The sequence below is a fragment of the Rattus norvegicus genome, chromosome 1, assembly GCF_021556685.1.
Source record: "Rattus norvegicus strain SHRSP/BbbUtx chromosome 1, alternate assembly SHRSP_T2T, whole genome shotgun sequence".
NCBI classification, from domain to species: domain Eukaryota; kingdom Metazoa; phylum Chordata; class Mammalia; order Rodentia; family Muridae; genus Rattus; species Rattus norvegicus.
This window is the reverse complement of record NC_141534.1, coordinates 227,348,523-227,371,206: the sequence shown is the minus strand read 5'-3', so window position 1 is coordinate 227,371,206 and position 22,684 is coordinate 227,348,523. Positions and strand designations below refer to the sequence as shown.

At 43.4% G+C, this 22,684-nt stretch overlaps 1 long non-coding RNA gene across 2 annotated transcripts in view; it reads left to right on the top strand.

The window, feature by feature from the left end:
* LOC134483972 (uncharacterized) overlaps window positions 1–22,684 on the top strand; it is a 66,985-nt gene that overhangs the window by 9,769 nt on the left and 34,532 nt on the right. Inside the window, exons 2-5 of one of the 2 annotated variants that reach the window (XR_015653063.1) lie at window positions 12,822–13,039; window positions 13,178–13,290; window positions 19,942–20,087; window positions 21,588–21,719. This is a non-coding gene — a long non-coding RNA (uncharacterized LOC134483972). Of the gene's footprint in view, window positions 1–12,816; window positions 13,040–13,177; window positions 13,291–19,941; window positions 20,088–21,587; window positions 21,720–22,684 lie in introns of both variants that reach the window. The other variant, XR_015653062.1, reaches the window with a different exon arrangement.

The window sequence follows — 22,684 nt, the reverse complement described above, 5'->3', positions numbered from 1 at the left end:
TTGTGTATGGGGGTGGGGAGATACCAACCACCACCTTTCATATCACAGAACTTTTTTTCCAGGACCCAAGGACTGAGCCCAGGTCCCTGTGCTTGTAGCACATGTCTACTTCTGAGCTAAACCCTTAAGCTGCTATTTTCAGCCATATTTTTTGAGCAGCTAATTTTGTACCTGGAGCACTTCCAGTACATAGTTCCATCCATTTATGGTCCCATAGGTGCCCTAAACCAAAGCTTCTGCAGTTCCGGTTTCCTTGAGCAGCCTCATCTAACCTGGGTGTTCATAGACTGTGCTGGGTTTGTCTTGGTTGATTATTTTTAATGCAGTTTTTTATTTTGTCATTGAGTTGTTTATTAATTTCATATTACTTATCATTTTGCATTGCTTGAGGTAGAGGCTTACTTCACTTTACAGCCATCTCTGTGCATTCTCTGGTCTACTGCACCAATCCATTTCTTTACAATAGTCTATCAATCCTGTTATAGTGGCTCTATGTTCTTTTTCTTACATTATTGACTGTCTTTGTACATTTTACACAATTTTAAGGATCGTATTGGTGTTAGAAGAAGGCCCCTACTGGGGCCTGTGAATATTACTGACAAGACAAAGGAACTGTGTAGGTGTGATAAAGTGCACTGATTAGAGATGGGGAGGTGACTGAGAATGAGACATAATGATTCTTACCGAAAGCACACAGGAGGAGTCAAAGCAAGAAGAGTGGGCGGCGAGATGGCAGAAGCAGAGATTAAGTAAAACACTTGAGGACAGAGGGAGAGTCAAACACCCAGAATCCTGTACTGGAAACTGAAACAAAGAGAAAAGGAAAAGAAAAAAAAAAAAGCATATCCTCTCTTAGAGTCTCCAGAAAGAGCTAGGCTGACTGGCTCCTTTAGTAGGGGATATCAATCAGTTTTTCTGTTTCTAAAACATACTGCCCGAAATAATCAACTTACAAAGAAGAAAGGTTTGATTTGGTTTACAGTTTTGGAGCTTTCAGTCCATGTGCTGTGGGTTCTGTTGTTTTGGGTTATAACGAGGCACTACACTTTGCGGGCAGTGCAGAGAAAGCTGTTTACTTCATGACTTCTTGGCATGGCAGACAGGAGGCAAACAGAATAAACTAAGGTTTAAAGTTTATTTAGTAATATTCCCTTTAAAAATGTGTATGGTTCATTTGCCTGCATGTTTATTGATGTGCCATGTAGGCACAGACCAATATGAGCCAAAAGACACAAGTGGGTGCTGGGAATTGAACCCAAGTTCTCTGGAAGAGCAGCTAGTGCTCTTAGCTGCTTAGCCATTCTTCCAGCTCCAAGACTTTATTAGTAGTGTTCGGTCAGACAGTCAGTGTATATTTAAGTATGGTACGATAATAAATGTGTAATGATTACAGAGAATGTAGCACATGCTGCCCTGCTACCCTTACAGCATCCTCTCCAAATCCCAGATGAAGGATCACCCTGTTCCTACTTCTCATGGCTAGAGATTCGGCTTCGAGCGGGCTAGGAAGTCCTCAGAAGCACATCTAGTGGCAGACGTGGAACCTGGTCATTCTGCATTGAAGCCTGTGTTTGGCCACTGGGCCACCCTCTCCCATAGCTCGAGGCGGGAGTCCTGGTGCATGCTGGGACTACAGGCTTGAGCATCAACTTCAGGAGCGCAGGGAGCCCTGAACCCTTGTGCCTGGTACAGGAGCCGTGGCTTATGCTTCCTTAGTTTTCCTCCTTTGTGGAAGCTTCCTACTTCAAATTTCTTCTTGGAACGGGGGCGGGGATTGGGTGGGGGTAGAGTTACCAATTTCAACACTTAGAGGTAATATTTATTTTTTCAAAAAGGGGAGGGAAACTGTCTCTATAATAATCGACGGGAAACATGACGCTTTCCTTTCCTGGCCTCACCTGTGTCTATTTACTGTAAGGCTTTTCTGTGGTGACAGAGTCTGAAGAGTGTTTTGTCCTGTGTACCCTGGGTGTGGCTTTCCCTCCTTCAACTGTGTTAATTCATCCTGAACACTGCTTGGGAGGGATTTGTGTGTGTATTGGTACTTGATGAATGTCTTCCTTCCAGTGATACAGGAGTTTATTCTCTCTCTCTCTCTCTCTCTCTCTCTCTCTCTCTCTCTCTCTCTCTCTCTCTTTCTGCCCCTCTCCCTCTAACCTCTCCTCTCCCCACCCTTCCTCTCTTCTCCTCTCATGTATATGTGTGCGTATTCTTTTTTGTTTCTTTGTTTGTTTAAGGTAGGTTTCTACTATATACACCCAGGTGGTCTGGAGCTCAAACTGTAGGCTGGCCTCAACCATATAAAGACCTACCTACCTGTTTCTGCTTCCCAAGTGCTGGGATTAATGGTGTGAACCACCAGGCTTGGATTTTTCTGTTTTTCTTAAAGCCGGCACCTAGAGGATGAGGGTAAATTAGAGTTTTAGTCTGAACAGGGTTCTGAGTTAGATCCCTAGCCCCTAAAATGAACAGTCTGGAATGGTTGAATCCCCTGGATAGATGAGTGAGGTTCTTCTAAAGACAGGGATATTCTTTTACTGAGGCACAATACACTTGTTAAAATCTCTAAGTTAGAGCCAGGGAGATGGCTTTGGGTTAAGGGCACTTGAGCTTGGTCCCTGGATCCCACAGTGGAAAGAGAGAATTAACTCCTGAAAATTCTCCTTGGTATGTGTGTCCAAGCTCAGATTCAGACACAGACACAGACACAGACACAGACACAGACACAGACACAGACACAGACACAGACACAGACACAGACACAGACACAGACACAGACACACACACACACAGACACACACACACACAGACACACACAGGCCACCACCACCACTACCACCACCACCACCACCACCACCATCACCACCACCACCACCACCACCACAACAACAATAATAATAATAATGCTTTCTAAATCTGTGAATTAACATGGCTACATCATAATTGGTAGACTCTGGGACCCTTTTCCAGTTTCACCTACCGTGAGTATTGCAGCAAATGAGTTCCTTGAGAATTTCCTGTTGTATTACATTCAAAATCCCTATAACTTCCTGCAGTGTGCAAGAATTAGTTTCTGGCTAGCCCTGGGCTTTTCAGACCCTCAAAGTATGTCCTCAGGAACCCCATCATTGGAATATTAGTGAGGAAACACTGTATGAAGGAAACGAGTGCGTTGCAGAAGCGCTATACTGCTGTGTTTTGTGTGACGTATGCAGTCTACAGGCACAGGAGCTGTTCCCACAGGCTTGAGTTTGTACACACAGAGTATGTAGAACTTTTCTGACCTATGAATGGAATCCTTTTCCCTGGAGAAAGTATTAGCCTATTGCATTCAGATTATTCTCATGTGCCCAAAATACTACAAGAAGGCCCTAGAGAACTTCATAGCAAAGGTTAATGCTTTTCAGAGTATTAACAACTACTGACAGCAAGACTGAGTTCATTTCATCCACTGCAGATATATGTATCCAGTATACACTGTCCAGTGCATCCTGAGACAGTATTGTGTGAGTGAACTCCATTGAGAGCCATTCCCCATCCACCCAATGCTGGGGAAACTGCATTTTACTTAGCAGGTTTTTTTTTTCCCCCTGAAACCTGAAAAAAAAGTATCATAGGAGTCCAAATTTGGGGATATGGAATGCTTGATCAATCAGTTCTATCCAGTTTATACTAGAAATACTTCTTCATTTTAATAACGTTACACATGTGACTGAAAATCTCCAATATGCTAACAGAACAACATTGAGTAATTCAGTGATTGAATTGCTAATCCACTGCTCATGGCAATATGAGAAAACCTCTTTTCTGTATGCCTTCTTTTTTTATTTTTTAGTACAGGATGATTTTTTAAAATAGATTTGATAACTTGACAGGAAGAAAGATGAATAATCATAGCATTTTTCATGAAAAATTTCTTGTGTCTAATGATTAAGAAAAAAATAAGCTTATTGAAACAAAAATTAGCGGCTAAAACTTTTCTTGGCCTTTCTGAGTTTCATGTTGTATCTGGGACCTTTGAGTAATGCAACTACACATGAATTGGATTTGAAGTTTATTTACATATTGTATACATATTTGTGTGTTTATGCATTTATTAGATTGGCCTGGCAGAGGTTACAAGTCCCACCATGGCAGTAGAAGAGTTAGGGACTGGAAAGCCAAGATTTGGCTCAATCCAGGCTGGCGGAAGTCTCTCAGTAGGTGGAGTAGTTCCTACTCAGAGTCTAAAGCCTGAGGGCCCTGGGCCTGTAAGTGCCAAAAGAAGGAAGGGACTGCACATCTCTCCTGTGATCTTCTTCCATCAGAACCCCTAGCCGATTTGATTACTCACCCACATCAGAGCAGATTTACACCCTCAGTTTCCTGACTCAAACAGCAACCTTCCCCGGAAACACCCTTATAGATGAAACCAGAAGGATGCCTTGTTAGCTTTCCAAGCTCCCCACAAGCCAGTCATGGTGATACCTAAAGTCAAGCCCCCTAAAGACTTTCATAGATCGCATGCAGACTAGTGGTTTGGAGGAGTCAGTCTGCTCACCTCATGCTTGCTTTGTGAGTCCACAACTAAATTTCCCCCAGCACTCTGGTCACTTGATTATAGACTGTCTGCCACGTACTCTGTGCCTCTAGGAAACTACTCTTTTTATAGTTACTCCAATTGCAGATTTTTCTTCTATAAAAATATCTTGTGGGGCAGAGTCTACGCAAGTATCTCATACTTCATTAGAGTCTCTATTGATAGATTTATGTTGCCAAGGGCTGGTGGATTTCTATGAAGCCAGATGACTCTAAGACATGGTGGTGTCCCAGTGTTAGATGGTCAGTCTAGTTTCTATGCTTTTTGGTTTTTTTTCTTGCCTTGCTCTTGAGAGCAAAGTTTTACTCTGCATCCTTGCCTCAGCTTTGAGATTTTCCTCCAAAGAATGCCGGTTTCTTTGTGGGGAGTTGCATCTTCTAGAGGCTAACACTAAGGCTGTGCCCACTACTACTACTGGGGCTTCTCTTACTATAGACAAAGCTGGGGATATAACTGTACTCAAGTTTGTAGCTGTGCACATGCCTGTGTATCCATAGGCATACATGCATTTTTACATGTTTTTGGGTCTTTTCTATGGTGGTTAGCCTTCATTATTAACTTGACTCGACATAGAATTTCCGAAGACATTGAGCCACATCTGCAGGAGTATCTAGAAGTTTCTAGGGAACTACCCGAAGAAGGAAGAACCACACTGAATATAAGAGGTACCATCCTCCTGGGACAGGAGCCAAAGGGGGGAAGGAGTTGAACTCTGGGTAAATGCAGTATTCATGCTTCCTGATGGCTGTGATGTAAGTTCAAGTGTAAGTGTGACGTAAGGCTCCTCCACACTCTCCCACCACTGTGGACTGACTCCCTTAGGCTAGGCAGACCATGTCTCAGCAAACAACAAACAGACAAGATTCTGGAAGAGACAATGGGGAAAAACATGCAGACCTTTTTCCAAAGCAGAAGTGGTTCAAGGTGGGAGTGTTAGTTAGTTTAGTTCCTAGTTTAGTGTTAGTTTAGTTCCTAAACTAAGAAGTGTTAGGAAAAGGGGAGGGGGAGACATTACACAGAAGTGGTCAGTGTGATTGACATGGCTCTGTGAGCTGGGTGATGGAAATGGCTGACTCCTAGCCTGCTCAAACCTGGCTTGCTGCTGATGGATTTCAGAGTTCTTCGCTCACTCGTGCTGGAGCCAGCTGGGCATGGCTGTGTGGATGAATGTCAGCTGGATGACATTGCTAATCTTTACTCAAACGTTCCCTGCTTTTGGGAACAGTTACTGTAGGCAGAGGATGGTAGCTGTTCCCAACCAAACATCAGCCATACAATAAAAGCCTGCAGAGCAAAACTTAGCAAAAAGTTTCATATTCACTCAGATAGAAAATTTACAGATTAAGAATAGCAGCTCGAAATGTGTAATCTTTTTTTTCAGTTTTCTGTTGAAAAAGGCACTAAAATGACAGTAAAAGACTTGTTTTCTGGAAACTCATGCATGCAGCGAGACTGTGTGTGTGGAGGAAATAGACGAGAAAGATTGGAGCGTTCGTACGTGAGGGGAGAGTGGGAATGACAGAGACTCAATGAACTGAAGCCCAAGCTGGCAGGACAGAGAATGAGTCACTTGTCAGTTTGTACCCTAGAAGCAAGAGCAGGATGTACAGGACTCAGTGTCACCAGATACTGAAACAAAAGCTACTGGGCAAACAGGTGGAAGCCTTATATTAAAGATCCCTTCTAAGGTCTTGAAGATGTCTTTTGTGGAAATTCATTCAGCCTCTGACTATGTTGTCTAGTGTGGTAAATGTGTGCTACCTATGCCCTCTGAAAGACATCAGATCACAAAGCTTCAGTGAGGAATAAAATGTAAAATATCCTGGCCTGGCCAGGCAAGATAGGTGATCAGTAAAAGCAGTTGCCACCAAGCCTGATGGCCTGAGTTTGATGCTTGGGACCCACATGGTAGGGGAAGAGAACAATTCCTAATATTATTTCTTATCTCCACAACACACACACACACACACACACACACACACACACACACACACACACACACTACTTGTAAGAATAAAAAGTAAGATAAGCATTTGGGCATAGGCTTCTGCCTAGTACGCCCTCAGTCAATCCTCAGTACTGCAGTCAACAAACAAAACACTGATAAAAAAACAAATAAAATAACAATCCTATGTTGAAGCACTATTATATTTGGTCATCTGGATTGGATAAAGCATGATTACACTTAACTGCTATTTCTTTTTTAGTTTTAATTTAGAGATAGAGTCTCCTGTAGCCCAGGTTGACCTTGAACCAGATACGTAGTAGAAGATATCCTTGGACTTCTGATCTTCCAGCCTCTACCTTTCAAGTGTTGGGATTATAGGTGGATGCCATACACAGTTTTTAAGGTGTTAGGGATAAATCCCAAGGCTTTGTGAATGTCAACCAAATTCTCTATTAACTGAACTGTATCCATTGGTCTATTTTTAACTCAAATTTAAAACTATTTCTATAACTCATGCTACATTTCAAGCAGAACATGAAGCTCTAGAGTGTATTGGCTAATGGTGACTTCGGGTCAAGGGCATAGGTGAAGAGTTTCAATACTAAGTATGGGGTGGTCAAATAAAAGGTAAAGTTAGCTATGGAGACCCAGTGATTGTGGCTTCTTGACAGCTAGGTCAAAGATGGAGATATTTGACGGAGGAGAAGCTAATCAATCTAAGAAAGCCTTAACATTTCAAGTCAGACATGACAGCTCTTGAACCTGTCTCTTTGACATTGATGACTGCCCATAAATCCCCGAGCTCTGCAAAATCCTGCTCAATCAATAGAATGCCCCTTTCAGCCAGTGGACAGGCACACATCAGCAGGCGCATGTGTTTTGAGGTGGTCAATGCAGAGAGTTGGCACTGTCTCCCAGAGTTTGCTGCGGCATTGGGCTTCTATCCCTCACAAGCTTCCAGTTCTTTCCTTCTCACTTTTCCATCTCCCTCTGAGAGTCTCCTGAGATCACCTTTAAAATAAATTACCTGAACTGGATGGCCTGCTTCTGGATCTACCATGATGGAGCCTGAGCCCAAACACTCCAACAAACATACACTCAAAGAAACTCTCTGAAGATTCAGAGGCTAACACAGTTTGAGGGCTACATTTACGGTAAAGACAGGTTCTGAGCTCAATTCCCAACATTGTAATAAATGAATAAATAGGTGAGTGAGTGAATGAATGGATGAATGAATGAATGATATAAAAACAACTACCTATGGCTTATGCTTCATGCTGCCTTGGTTCATGGAAATAACGTTGAGTCATAGCATAGTACTAAATGTGCAGAGGGAGCTTGCAGGTTTTGCTCCTCTCACTGAAGCTCACCAGGATATGGGACTACACTTGTCTGAAGATTAGAACCAGCCATATTCTGAGCACACAATAGGTGCCCCTCACTGTCCCACATCCTGTGCTAGATTACATGGGTTAAAGCCAGTAGTCCACTGGCTAAGTGTGACAGCAACTCTTTTGTTAAAGGAAAACCCAGCTTTAATTCACTTTGGGTTATTTCTCTCCTCAGTCTATCTCATATCCCAGGATCAGCAAGCCAAGCCCCAAAGGCAGCCATCTCATGATCGGAACTGAAACTGCTCACCCCACCCCGAAACAGTAACAACTTCCCTTGCCTCAGCAAATTCCCAATCACCAGACCTGATACAATGATCAACCAGAGCACGGTTTAGCCAAGTCTGTTGCACTAAACTTCTTCCCTTGTACAAACCTGGAGTCATGTCCTGGAGTTGTTGGGCTGTTGGTGACACTGATATAAATTTTCTTTCTTTATCACTGTCCCTTATTTCTGTGCTGTTGGCATTTTCTGGAATGAGTGGTCAGAGCTGGGGGTTCCCCACTGAACCAGGCTTTTAGCCTAGGACTCCAGGACACAAGGAGACACATTCAAAGGGAAGAGACAGAAAGTTGGGGCAATTTTGTTATGTGGTGGACAGAACCTTCATGACAGACCGAGGGACCCAGAGTGACCCTGAAATAAGCAAGCTGGGAAAACAGCAAGAAGAAGCAGTCCTGGAAATCCAGCTGGGGGCTGCAGAAGAAAAGGCATCCCCCAGAGGGAAGATGTCCCATGTATTTTATGACCTGCTGACCTCTATGCTATCTTGGTCAGAGACCACACTAGATTCTAGGCCTTTTAGCTGTAGAGCCCACCTTCTTGGTCACATGTACTTTGCACAATTGCTGCCTGGAACCATTTTCCAGATTCTAATGTGTTTAAACATGCTTACAATACACTGCCTGGGCATGAGACTCTACAAGTCTGATCTAGTTGGAATAAGTCAATAGCTTTTGAGAGAGCTGTAGTGAGGGTCACAGGCAAAAGGATCCAGGAATGGGGCTGGAAAAGAGCCAGCTCACTTCGTGCAAGACTTGGTTTACAGTGCTAAGGAGAATGACCTAACAACATCAGAGTGTCACTGGAAGGCTCACAGTGATGCCACCTGGAGAGGATCCTCTTCTGTGTTCTCTCTGCTGTGAGTTTCAGTGTAAAAACCTCCCATTTTTGTGGTCTCTCTAGAGCAGCAGTTCTCAACCTGTGGGTTGCGACTCCTTTGGGGGGTCAAACAACCCTTTCACAAGGGTTGCATATCAGAAATCCTGCATATCAATACTTACATTGTAATTCATAACAGTAGCAAAATGACAGTTACAAAGTATCAACAAAAATGATGTTATGGGTGGGGGCCAATAATAGCAACGAGGAGCTGTATTAAAGGGTTGCAGCATTAGGAAGGTTGAGAACCATTGCTCTAGAGAGGTGGGATGACTCTTCCTCTGGATCTTTTGAAAAGGTAATTATCTTGGACAGTGAACACAGATGCAGCAGGTGTGTGTGTGTGTGTGTGTGTGTGTGTGTGTGTGTGTGTGTAGCCACTCCTGGCCATGCACACACAGCCCATTTTTGCATTCTCCCAGCATCTTCATGTGGCCAAGAGAATGATAAACGGCTGAACTGACTTCTACAGTTTCATTTGATCCTGGCTAATGTGCTATTTTCCAAATTAGTGTATGGTCTTAGAACAGTGACCTGAGGGTTATTTCTAGAAAGCACTAAGAAGGGATCATTAGGAGAATGCCATTTCTTTGTAAAGTTATAAGAGTTAGACAAAGGTCTTATGATGTCCATAAACCACTGACAGACGTGAGGGTAGGTGGGGGATCTGGGAGGAGAGACAGAGAAGTATATATAGGAAGTCCTTTAAAGAGTATGTTGGGGAGGGTAGGGGCTGGAGAGATGGCTCAGTGGTTAAGAGCACTGACTGCTCTTCCAGAGGTCCTGAGTTCAATTCCCAGCAACCACATGGTGGCTTATAAACCATCTCTAGTGGGATCCAACACCCTCTTTTAGTGTGTCTGAAGACATCTACAGTGTACTCACATACATTAAAAAAATCAAATAATTTTTTTAAAAAAGAGTATGTCAGGAGCCTGGTAGGGCCTCCTGGCTTTTCTCTTGCTAGTAAAAACACCAGGTAGTGGTTGTGCCATCAAAAGATGGGAATCTCCATGTTCAGAACACTTAGACGTCACACTAAGCTAATGGGAGGATGTGTGACCTGCCGAGCAGCATGGTCTAGACTTTTATTCCAAACCAAGTTATAGAGTAGAGCCAGGGTTGGGAATGTTGGGGACACAAAGTTATCCACAGATTACTAGGAAAACCAGGAATGCTAAACAGGAGTGTTTCCTCAGTAGGGGGCATAAAATACCTGTGTTCCACCCAGAAAGCTGAGTGTGGATATAGTTAGTGGTCTGGTGACCCTATGGTACCCATCCCCCTAACTCCCACCCAAACGTTTATTCCAGACTCTCCCTAGACATTTATCTTCAGCTTTCAGTTAATAAACCCATCTTTAGGGAAGATGTCATGTGTATTTTATGACCTCTATGCTGACCTCTATGCTATCTTGGTCAGAGGTCGAATTTTAGAGATATGTTATATCTTAATGTCCTGTACCCAAATCTGTGTTCATTTGCTCAGACTCTCTAACAAAAAGCAGCAAATTGAAAGGCTTCAAACAAACAAACAAACAAACAAACCCAGAAACCTATTTTGTCAAAAAGGCTAGAAATACAAAGTCAAGGAGTAGGTAGAGCCACACCCATCTGAAGCTCCAGATCAAATCCTTCTCTTCCTAACTGCTGCTGGTGATTGACAACCTACTTCTCCAATCAGTGACTTCATTTCCTAACTGTTGCTGGTAATTGATAACTTACACCTTCAATCAGTGTCCCCATTTTATATGATGATCTCTTGTCTGAGTATTTGGGTCAAGTTTCTCTTTTTATGAGGATGGCAATCACATGGGATTAGGATCTACCCTAGTGATTGCATTTGGAGACAGTTTCCCATTGAAGTTACATCATGGGTTCTGAAGGGTAAACCTTCAACATCATTTTTAGATGTAGATAGTTGTCACAGTTCAACATGTGATGGTAGATGGTCATAACAGATGTTTGCATGTTGGTGTGACATTAGCCAGATCAAGACAGAAAGCATCTCCAACACCAAAAGACTCCCTCAGCCCCTATCCTCCCATCATCCCCCAGTACACCGTTTGTTCTGAACACAGCAGCCTTGCTTTGTGTGCATGATTTATATTTCATTCATTATCATTAAGAACCAAAATAGAAAGAATTTTTTCTAATCATCATCAATTCTAGGAATGCTTTTATCATGGCAGAAGGAGGGTTTATAACAAGGAATTTGAAAATATTTTATTTTAAATTGTGTTTATGTGGTGTGTGTGTGTGTGTGTGTGTGTGCGCGCGCGCACACGTGCATGTGTGCAAGTGAGTGCAGTGTCCACAGAGGTCATACTCAATTTGAGGCTAGGAATTGAAGTTTGGTCTTGTAGAAGAGCAGCACTCACTATTATCCACTAAGTCATCTCTCCAGTTCCAAAAATTGATTTTTGGAGAGAATATCTAGATAGTATGTTTGTACTAAAACACTAGAAGAATAAATAGTAACAACTAGAACAGTCATGTTGTCAGTGATAACCTGTGTTTCCAAGACTGGACTTTGAGCTACTCAAGGCAGAAGTCCACCGAGACTTTGTACTTTGAAAACAGTGTATTTGACCGGGGCAGTAGTGACGCACGCCTTTGATCTCGGCACTGGGGAGACAGAGACAGGTTGACTTCTGAGTTCTAGGCCAGGCTAGTCTACAGAGCGAGGGACAGGACAGCCAAGACTACAGAGAGAAACTATGTTTTGAAAATCCAAAGTCAAAAAGCACAATAAAACAAAAATATTATTTATTTGTTCATGTATGTATGTACCTACCGATCTATCATCTATCTATCTATCTATCTATCTATCTATCTATCTATCTATCTATCTATCTATCATCAATCGTTTCTTTATCTATTGAATCAGGATCTTTCTCTGTCACCCTGGCTGGCCTATTTCATCTTACAAGTGCTGGGATTACAGGAGTGAGCTGCCTCATTCTAGCTAAAACAGTATACATTTGGGGTCTTAGGCAACCTCCAAGCACTATGTCACTTATTCATGGACATAATTTTATTAATTTTGTACCATAAAAACCTTTTGGGAAAGTATGCCATATATATATATAAAGATTATATATATAAAGATATATATATATGTATATATATATAAAGATTATATATATATAAAGATATATATATATATATATATATATATAAAGATTAACTAGGACATAGCATGTTTGCCTTGCAAATAGCTGACCCCCCAGCTAATAAATGAGTCCTGAACTCCAACAAAGGTCTTTGGATTCTCAGATTAGCATTTGGTTCAGAAAATATTTGATGTGTGACCATTTTGGTCCTCATACCACATTGTCTTTGCTTTCAAAAGAATGAATAATTAATCATCCTTGGAGAAACCTCAGTAAAAAAGATAGTTTTAATGCAATGCTCTCAGAGAAGGTAATCTCTAGGTCACTTGGAATGGGGGATGGTTCAGATACGGAAGGAAAGAATGAACAAGAGATGGGCAGAAAGGATGAGCAGAAAAGTCAGGAAACATGGGGGAGAGTCAAGCAGGTGACAGCACTGGGCCTGAAGTGCAACTCAGGTTGTAGCTGGAGCCGAGTCAAAAGCAGGATTGAGACAGTGAAGAAATCTATGCCACGATCACAGTGGTTTTCCTGAGGTGACACACTCATTCCTCACAGACGTCTTTGAGAAGACACATGCTCTTGCTAACCTATGCCATGCTATACTATGCTATTTTGCAGGGTAGGAGTCCTCCAGCTCACCTCAGACTCCAGTGTCCCCTATGCATTAACATACTGTTCAGCGACTTTTGAGTGTATGACATCCATGAAGGAGATGAGGTGTCACCGCAGCATTTTACGGAACATAGTTCATGGACTTGCATGTGAAGAAGCAGCTTGGGAGAGGAGTTGAACGTGTACATCTGAGGAAGGGTGATCAGTTAAGAGTTTCAAGCAATGCAAGGTAAGTTCTAGAAGTAGTAGGCATGGGAAGGTGTGGGAGGGGAGGAAAGGTCATTCTTGAGAAGAAGTTGAAGATACAATCGCTAACAGCTGGTGAGTCACTGGAGGCCAAGAGGTGAGATGTGGTTTGCCTTCTCAGCCGTCACAGCTATGCATGCCTGCACGCAATTGCTCGGCTGCTTCTAACTCACCGACACACTGAGTTTGGCGTGCTGTCTGAGACACAGAAATTGGAAGACAACAAGGAACCAGGTGAGAAATGAAGGGGTCATTTGTTAATCTAGAAGAGAGAATTCCCTATTTCCTCTTCTCCCCATTTCCCGCTGTCTTTTCTAGTTCTGGGCCTGTTCATGCAGAAAGAGTACCATCTATTTTTGGGTTGAAGATTCCTGTAAGGACCCAAGGAAGCTTCCTCAGAGAGGTAGGGAGTAAAGAGTTTATCAAGAGTAGCATTGTGTTGCGTATTTAAAATGTGCCTTTAGATATTAGCCAAAGGGCCTGTGCCAAGGGCCTGTGCTGTTTCACTAGACAAGAATGTCAGAAAGTATTAACCGCAGCCTCACCTTCGACTGCTGCCTAAGACTGCTCCCCTACAGAGAGAGACCTTCTGTAGAGGGTAGCTAAACCTGCTTCCTTGTTCAGCTGTGTACTCTAAAACCACCTCCTCATAAAGCAGGCTGTAAAATAGACATGCTGAGTTTCTAGGCTCCTGGTTGGTCTCCACCAAAGCACAGCCAGCTCTCTGTATGTGTGTCTATACACACGTGTGTGTCTGCCCTTTCTTCATTACCTCGTTGCCCAAGACAGGTTAAATCCGAAGCTGTGCACTTGCAAAAATTGGCTCTTGAAATGCAACTGTGGGTACCTAATAGGCACACAGCAAATACTAGTCTATTTTGATATTGCTTTGGGATCATGTTTAACTAAGTGGATGTTGATACATTCTCCTTGATCCCTACATTTAGTGATCAATGGTAAATCTTAGTGAAGTTGAGTACAAACCAGTATGTCTCTGCGGTCCAATGCTCCTACATGGGAGTGTGGGGGATGGGAGGTTGTGAAGCTGCTTTGTGGGGTTTGAAAATGACTAAATGGAGTTAAACACGCTCTGTATCAGGGCATCGTGGCTGCAAAATCACATGATTGACTCAAAGAAACAAAACCAGAAATGTAGGGAAAGAGTGTGGCATAACTCAGAAGATCCCAGAGAAGTCAGATATTTAAATGAGAATGGGTGAGGTGGCGGAAGGCAGAGCCTGAAGCAAGGATTTCATGTCAGTCTTGACTTGGTTACTTCCTGGAAACTCTTTATTCTGTATGGAATTGTTTAGCACTGTGTTTGAAGTTCATGAACAATTCAGCCTGGATGAACTCAGTTACAAGTCTTCCCTTCACTGTGTAGTTATTGAAAGAGTAAGTACTTTGGGTAAGAATTCTTCATGCATTAGTGAACTTTCTTCGAGGGAGAGTTGGTACATGCTGTGCAGGCTGAATTATGTACCTTGTCGCCATGGCAGTTTATGACCATATCACTCTGAATGTGTTTGATTTTGTCTGTACTCAGCTCTTATGGAGAGAAATGTTTGGCTTCAGGACAATTGGACTAAAGGGCTACTATCCATCTGCTAAGGGGTTTTAAACCTTGGCACAATTGATATTTTGGGCAGGATGATTCCTTTGTGGCTTACCTCATGTATCACAGAATGTTTAATAATACCCTGGCTTCTACCAAACACATATAGAGGAGAGGATAATTGTACCTCAGTTTCCAAGGCAGCTTAGAGAGCAACTGATCCATTAGCCTCCTTGCCTTGGAGAAACAATTTCCCTCAGATTCCCAAAAAGACTTTGCAAAGTTATTTGGTAAGGAAAGAGTGGAGTTGATGGGGTCTGTGGAGCAAAGAAGAGGAGGAAAAAATAGGGGTCTAGAGAGGGACACAAGCAAAAGAAGTAAAAGTGTCACAGATGAAGGGGGACCTGTGACACTGCATGCTCATGACCCCAGGCTGTAGCTCCCATACAGACCTGAGGCCTATGCAGAAAATGAGCCACTCTTCCGTGCCAAGAGCAGAGGCCAGACTTTGGGCAATGGCTTGCCCTTTAGAACAACAACTGTCCTGATCCTTCTTACCAAGTTCTATGTGCCTCTGGCTGTCAGACATGCACACATGTTCTCACTGCTTCCTCTTCGAAAGCCAACAAGGAAGGAGATAATATTAGTCCTAATTTGTTAGATTAAGCTATTGAGGGTGAAGGAGAAATCGAACTCTTTCAGGTGCACACACAAGATTTGGCTGTGGTGTCTGTTGGTTTGTTCGTTTGTTGTAGTTTTAATTGAGGGACTGGGGATGCAACCCAGAGTTTGACACAGGCTAACATGTGTTTTGTTGTGGAACTTTAACTCCGAAAGGATTTGAGTGAGACTGAGTAGCCAACCTTCCTGTGCTCCATTGAGATTAGAATGGGTGAAGTGATGGTCTTCATCTCGTGTTGCAGTGCAGGAACAGGTGGATCTCTGTGCCTCCAGCTTTGGAAGCAAGACTGACCTTGAACCCAATGCTGGTCTGCTTTGGAAAGGCAGCTGGTCCCTGGAAAAGCATCCCAGTCTCCAGCTGGTGCATTAGCTTGCCGATTCATCTCCTCTCTCCCTTGGCCTGCAGGTCAGCAGGCTACTCGATAGCACCTTGGCCAGAGACTCAATGGCTAAGGAAAGGAGAAGAAGGGAAACTTAGCTCAACTTTTGTTACCTGAGGCGGCAGCTGAAACCAATGCCCACAAAGGGAGTTTTGTGTTTCCCATGAATTTAAAATGTTCCCGTCACTCATGCTATCAAACGTCCTAAGCTGGTGATTAAGGGAAGAATGACATCATTGTGCAAGCAGAGGAGTTTATGAGGAAAAGATGACCGAACACATTTAGTACATTAAAACCTTAACATCAAGGATTGCAAGGGGAGAGCAGTCTCCATCCTCGCTCCTGCCTTGATTGGCACGTAAAGGAGATGTATGGGAAAAAAGAGCCATGAAAGGCTGCAGATCTACAAGGGTCTGAGTCATAACTTCACAGCCTCTGTGTAGTTTCTTCTCCCCTGAGGCCTACATTGTCTTTGTTTTGTTCTTTCCAGTTTGGTTCAGGGTGCATAGAAAGGAAGAAAGAAAGAGAGGGGGGGAGAGATATGGAGGGATGGAGGGAGGGAGGAAGGGAAGAAAGAAAGAAAAGAAAAAGCAAGACAACCCCCCAAAAACAAACAAATAAACAAGTGTTCTTTTTTTTTTTTTCCAGAGCTGGGGACCAACCCCAGGGCCTTGTGCTTGCTAGGCAAGCGCTCTACCGCTGAGCTAAATCCCCAGCCCCTGAACAAGTGTTCTTAATATCAAGATACTGAGGGTGACCCCATGGGAAGACCAGCAGTCTCAACTAACTTGGACCCCCCCCTAAGATCGCTCAGACACTGAGTCACCAACGAGGCACCACACACTACTGATATGAGGTCCTCAAAACATATATAGCAGAGGACTGCCTTGGACTGGCTTCAATGGGAGAAACACCTAACCCTTGAGAGAATTGAGGTTACAGGGAGTGGGGCAGTCTGTTGGGATACGGGGCATTGGGGACATCCTCTTGGAGACAGCGGAGGAGGTACGGGATGAAGAACTGTCAGAGGGTAGACTGGGAGGCAGGTAACAACTGGACTATTAATAATAATAATAATAACATCGAGATGCCCTTATGCCAGAAAGGTACAGGCAGATTAAAAGCAACCATTGAGGAAGCAGTGGCTCCTTGTAGACTTGGTTATTGATGGGCTTTTGATAAATAAATAAGAAACTTATTCCCTAAAAAGGAAAACAGGTGTCTTTTCAAAACTTGTCTCATTTCTCTCTCTCTCTCTCTCTCTCTCTCTCTCTCTCTCTCTCTCTCTCTCTCTCTCTCTCCCTTTCCTTTTAAAGTTTACTGCCTCACAGAACTTGGACTACTTTTGCTGTTTTACCAGTGGTCTCTGTTTGGACCAGATATTTCTAGATTCTTGATGTCCCATTCAAAGAGTTGAAGATACTCACACAAATGTGTGTGCATAGTAGCAAGGATTTTTTATTTGGAAGCAAAGCAAAACCCTAGGCAAGATTCTCTGCAAGAAAGTACCAAGACTTCCTCAGAAGCTCCTGGCTACTGACCAGAGTTTCCTCTTCCTAGGTCCAGGACTTGGTTGCTAGGCATGGAGTGTGAGTGGTCTTCTGTTTTGATTGACAGGCTTGAGTTATGGAAACCTTTATTCACTGGGAAGGCCTTTTCTCCATGATGCATCTTATTTTAATAATAATAATAATAAGTATGCACGACCATGCATAGGGATATGCTGCTAAAATTCTTTCCCAGGGAGAAACACACGACATAAATCCTTCTTTTATAGTCCTAATGACAGAGGCACAATTCTTCCAAAGTTTACTCTATGAGTTCACTGGGGGTCTGAGTGTGCCTTTCTGCTGCAGGAAAGACTTTATCTGGCAGGAATGAGGGCTTCCCTGGAGCCACATAGATGAAGTCCTTTCCCCCATCCCCCACCCCTGTATCCCATTCCCTGACTGTATTCTCTAGGCCCTTTCAGAAGCCACAAGCAATTAATGTGGAATTGTGTACAGCAGGTGGCTGGGAGTGGTTGGATACTCAGATGAGGGTCTGGTGACCCTTTCCACCGCTTCATGAGAGAGTGAAACAGCTAACAACTTTGGTTGGGATGATCCTTTGGTAGGAGGGCACAGTTGAACTCCCCAAGAGGAGAGTTGCTTGACTCTTGGGATAGTCACTGACAAAAGCATAGGATAATAATTTGAGTTTTCCTAAAAGTTCATTCACAGGGCAAAGTTTGCTTTGCTGTGCATGTGTCCAAAACTAGCCCAGGCTAGAAGAGCCTACTGCACCTTAATCCAGGATGCTTCAGGGAGTGTTTGGCTATGAAAAGGGAGTTTCTAGGTGTCAGTAAGCACTATAGGTCAAAATGTCCTGAGTGCTTTGTTTTGCTTGACATACATGGGGGGGTCTTAAGTTGCTAAGTGCCTTGGTAAAGATGTATGTATGTGGCTCAAGTTAAGAGGGGTCACCGGTTGCTAACCTTTTCCTACCCCTGCCTGTCCCATTACTGTGAGGGAAGACTGTCCTCAGGCCTGGGGATGGAACTTGATTAACAGTCTGCTTGCTGAGCACGCACAAAGCCCTAGCTTCCGTCCCCCATATTGCATATACAGGATGTGGTGTTGCATGCCTGTAATCACAGCATACAAAGGTGGAGGCAGGAGAATCAGAATCTCAAAGTCATTCAAGACTACATAGCAGGTTTGAGAACAACCTAGGATCTACAAGCTTTTATCTCAAAACACCAAAGCATCCTGGCTCATAACCTAGGAGTGCACTGAAAGCCTGCTTACAAGCCTAGGGGGAGTTTTGCCTTAGTTGAAGGATGATTCTGTTTCATTTCTGAGGTTGAAAGTTAGACAAGACATGAAGGTTCCGAATTTTGACTTGTATTTCTTTTTTCATCGTAGTTTCAGAAACTTTTTGAATGCTAAAAAAAAGTAAAATTGCAACCAACCATGGTACGTTGAGCTGCAGTAAGACCAGGCACCTCCCCCATGCAGAAGGCAACCCAATAGGAGGAAAAGTTCCCAAAACAGGGAAAAGAGCCAGAGACAGTCTCTGTTCCCACTGTTAGGAATCCCAGAAGAAGACCATGCTACACAGTTATAACATATAGAGCGTCTAGGTTAGTTCTATGCAGGCTCCCTGGTTCTGAAGAGAAACGGAGGTGTGGAGGGGGCAGGGGTGGGGGCAGAGGGAAGGTATGGGAGAGGGAATGGAGACAGAGGAGAGAGGGGAAAATGTGGTCAGAGAAAGGGAGAGGGAGGGAGGGAGGAAGGGGGAGAAAGAGAGAGAAATATATTTATATATATTTTAAAAGTAATATTTCTCTTTTATTTTTATTTATTTATTTATTTTTTGGTTCTTTTTTTCGGAGCTGGGGACCGAACCCAGGGCATTGCGCTTCCTAGGCAAGCGCTCTACCACTGAGCTAAATCCCCAGCCCCTATTACTCCTTTTCTAACAACAACAGCAACAACAGCAGGAACAGTTTTTTTGAGCACACTGAAAGCAGATGGACTGGGCAGTTATTAGAGTAACACCTGCGGCTTAGAGCCATGGGCTATGTGCAGGGAGCAGGATGTCTTCTATGCTCTACTGAAGTTGCTTTGTCTGTAGCCTCTGGGCATGGAGTTCTTGCCTCGAAGGAGGATAGTCCAGACTAGCTGAGGTGCACAGCAGAGGTCACAGGACAGCAGGTTGCATGCATGGTGGCTCATACTACATTTCTAGAATATCTAACTTTTTAAAACCATGAAATGGCTCAAATAGACACAGAGTAGAGGGAAAGCCACTAGTTAGAGACCAGAAATGAAGCAAGGCAAGAGAATGTATTCAGAAAGAATATCTTTCTAGAGGAGGAAGCAGGTTGGAGGAGGAGGAAAAGTATAGTCATTCAGTATTTGTATTCCACCGTAGGAATCCCGGAAGAAAAGGTGGAAGCTCCAATAAAAGGTCCAGGGGTTGTTTGGACAGCATGGGCTTTCTTACATGTACTCTATGTGTTGTGTGTAGTTCTACAAACACCTTCACATATACACGTCTCATTAACATCTTAAATCTCTAAGAAAAGTTGAGCACGTTGGGAACACAGTGGGTCTTGGGTCATACAGTCTGGAGTGCCTCCGTTCAGCAGTTGCAGGGGGTTTTCAGTTCTCCTCCTTGCCCTCTCGTTTCCCTCATGTGCTGATGTTGCAACCATTGTGTAAGTTCTTCCCTGGCTCACCATCAGGCCTGTTCTCCTTCCTGATCACTACCCTGTTTCCACAGTGCAGAAGATGCCCCTGTGGACGGAATACTCAAGTGCGTTCCAGAGAGACTTCGTGTTGATGTAAAGCAGCAGTGACTTAGAAAGGCTGAGAACGCAGACCCTGACGACCTGGAGAGGCTGTGCTTAGCATGGGAATCACAGAGAGGTCAGTGTTCCAGGAAATGCAAATGACCAGGGAGATCCTATCCCTTTTGAGTTATTTCCCTGTGTTAGTCATCTGCTGCAAGTGATGCATGCAGAAGGAAGGGGTGTTTCGCTCCTTTCAGTTCTTCCTGGTTCACTCATTAGGAAGCTGCTGGCTGGTGGCTGAAATAAAAGCCAGTATAATGTTTTGTTCAGTGTTTCTGTTGCTCTGGGAGGAATACAGTGCATGTGTGTGACTGTAACTACACAGTCAAAGAGATCACATAATGATGTGGAAATATAATTCCACTTGCAAATTAACCGCTCATATCCTTTGCATTTGAAATTTATATGCAGCTGATGAGATGACGTAGTGGGTAAAGGTGCCTGCAGCCAAGCCTGATAATGTTGAATTCAATCCCAGGAGACAGAGACATGGTATGGTAGACATGAGAGAACCTATTCACAAAGGTTGTTCTGTGACTTGGAACACTGTGGTATGGGCACACTGTGGTACACGCATTCGAGATCATGGGTGAACGTGCACACATAGATAGATAGATAGATAGATAGATAGATAGACAGACAGACAGACAGACAGACAGACAGACAGACAGATAGATAGATAGATAGATGACATTTAAAACAAATGTGGTGGTACATTAACATCTGTAATCTCATGTCTTGGGAAACTGAGGCAGGGAAGCCTCAGGTAAATAGCAAGACTTCTGTCTTATGATAAATGAATGACTGAATAAATGAAAAGGTAAATAAATAAATATTTAACACCAATGATGCTTGAATGATAAACTCATGCAAGTTATTTAAATGTTTTCTAATTAGAATGACACTGAACATTAATTATGAGAAGCATAATATTTTATAATATTGAACGGTAATTTCCCTGTGGTTTGAACAAAGTTCTATTTTTTTTTAAAGTTTGTACTAAAGTACACAAATTATTTAGCTTTCCCTGTCCTTGGATGGGCCGGAGACCATATTTTGAGAAGTAAGAGGTCACAGGCACATTTTGAAGCCAAGGTCTGCTGTGACTGTAGGTTGTACTGTCTACTGGTTCTATTTGTGATCTCAGGACAACTTTTATGAAGCTGGTTCTCTCTTCCAGCCTTTTGTGGGTTCTGGGGACTAAACTCATGTTGCCAGGGTTTAGAGGCAAGCACTGAGTCATTTTGCTAGCCCTAGATTCATTTATTGTGCTGTGATCCAAGTTTTCCTTTAAATAAAACCAATACACCAGTATACCCCCAAAATCTCAGACTTCTGTGTGTTAGGACATCTTCAACTGATAACGATAACCTTGATTACATACCATGTAGGGCTGGGGGTAGTGGACTGCTTGCAATGGAGGCTCCAGGCTCTGGGTTCCACCCCAGCACTGATTATGGTTCTGGATAAACACCCTGTCATTCTTACAACTTTAGAAAGACTGGAGTCTGGAAAGATTAATTTCTGCTTTTAATAATTGATTTCTTATGCTACACACCAGTCACTTGCTTTCTAGCGATGCTTGCGGTTTCTTGCTGAAATCTAGACACGACAACTTCAGTGAAAGAAACGTCTAACTGGGCCTTTTGTGTGAAGGTTTGTTTGGCTGGCTCTACTTCAGGCTCTCAGTGTACTGTTTGCTGTCATGGTAAGTATTAGAAACCAAGGTTTCATGCGGCATACTTGGTGTGGCCTCTGTTGCCTCTGAGCCTCCCTAGAGACTGCTTAACCTCTGAAAGGCATTCTCTAGGGCTCGTGCCCAGTCATTACTCAGCCCTGTAGATGTAGCGATGAGCTGTGGGTTTCTGTGCCCATGCGGTAAGCATGTGCTCTGGAGTGGGATCTTCATCAGTTCCCCTCGCTCTTTTTTGTCCTTTTTATTCCACCTCAGATGAGACTGTAAGTGTCCTAGAAATTATTTCATTCCCAGCCCGGGGTTTCTACCCTGTCTTTGGCTATTAGTTCCCAGATGAAACACACAGTCACAGACCTTATATCTACAATATGCCTTAAACGACACAAGAGCTGAGCAGCTGTCCACCCTCCATGCTGTAGGAATCTACTTTCCTATCCATAACCCCGAGTTATTACTTACTATGCTTCATCTGGGCTGCTCTTAGCACTAATTAGGCAGCCCTCAGGGCCACGATCTCTTGACTCTTAACCCATGGCCACTTCTCTTCTCTTGCACCTTCTTCTCTTCATGGCCTCCTCTGACCTCAAGCCATGAACCCTAAACCCCACCAATGTATCTTCTTCCCAGCCATTGGCTGTTGGCATCTTTATTCACCAATCAGAATTAAGTTGGGGGCAGGGTCACAGGGTCTACATGCAGACTCCAGGTCTCCTGGACTGCACTTAGCGTTGCAACAGACAGTAAAAGACAAAACCTCAACATGGGAGGCTGTTGCTGTCTTTCTTCCTTCCATTTAGTTAGGCCCTATGTTCTCTTAAGGGCAGGCCTCACTGAAGAACAGAATATTCCAGACATATTGTAAAATGGTAGCTGTGTATGGACTATAGTCCCGGCACTCAGAGGCTGAATCAGGAGAATGGAAAGTTCAAGGTTAGCCTGGATTGTACAGCAAATTGTGAATGAATGAATGAATGAAT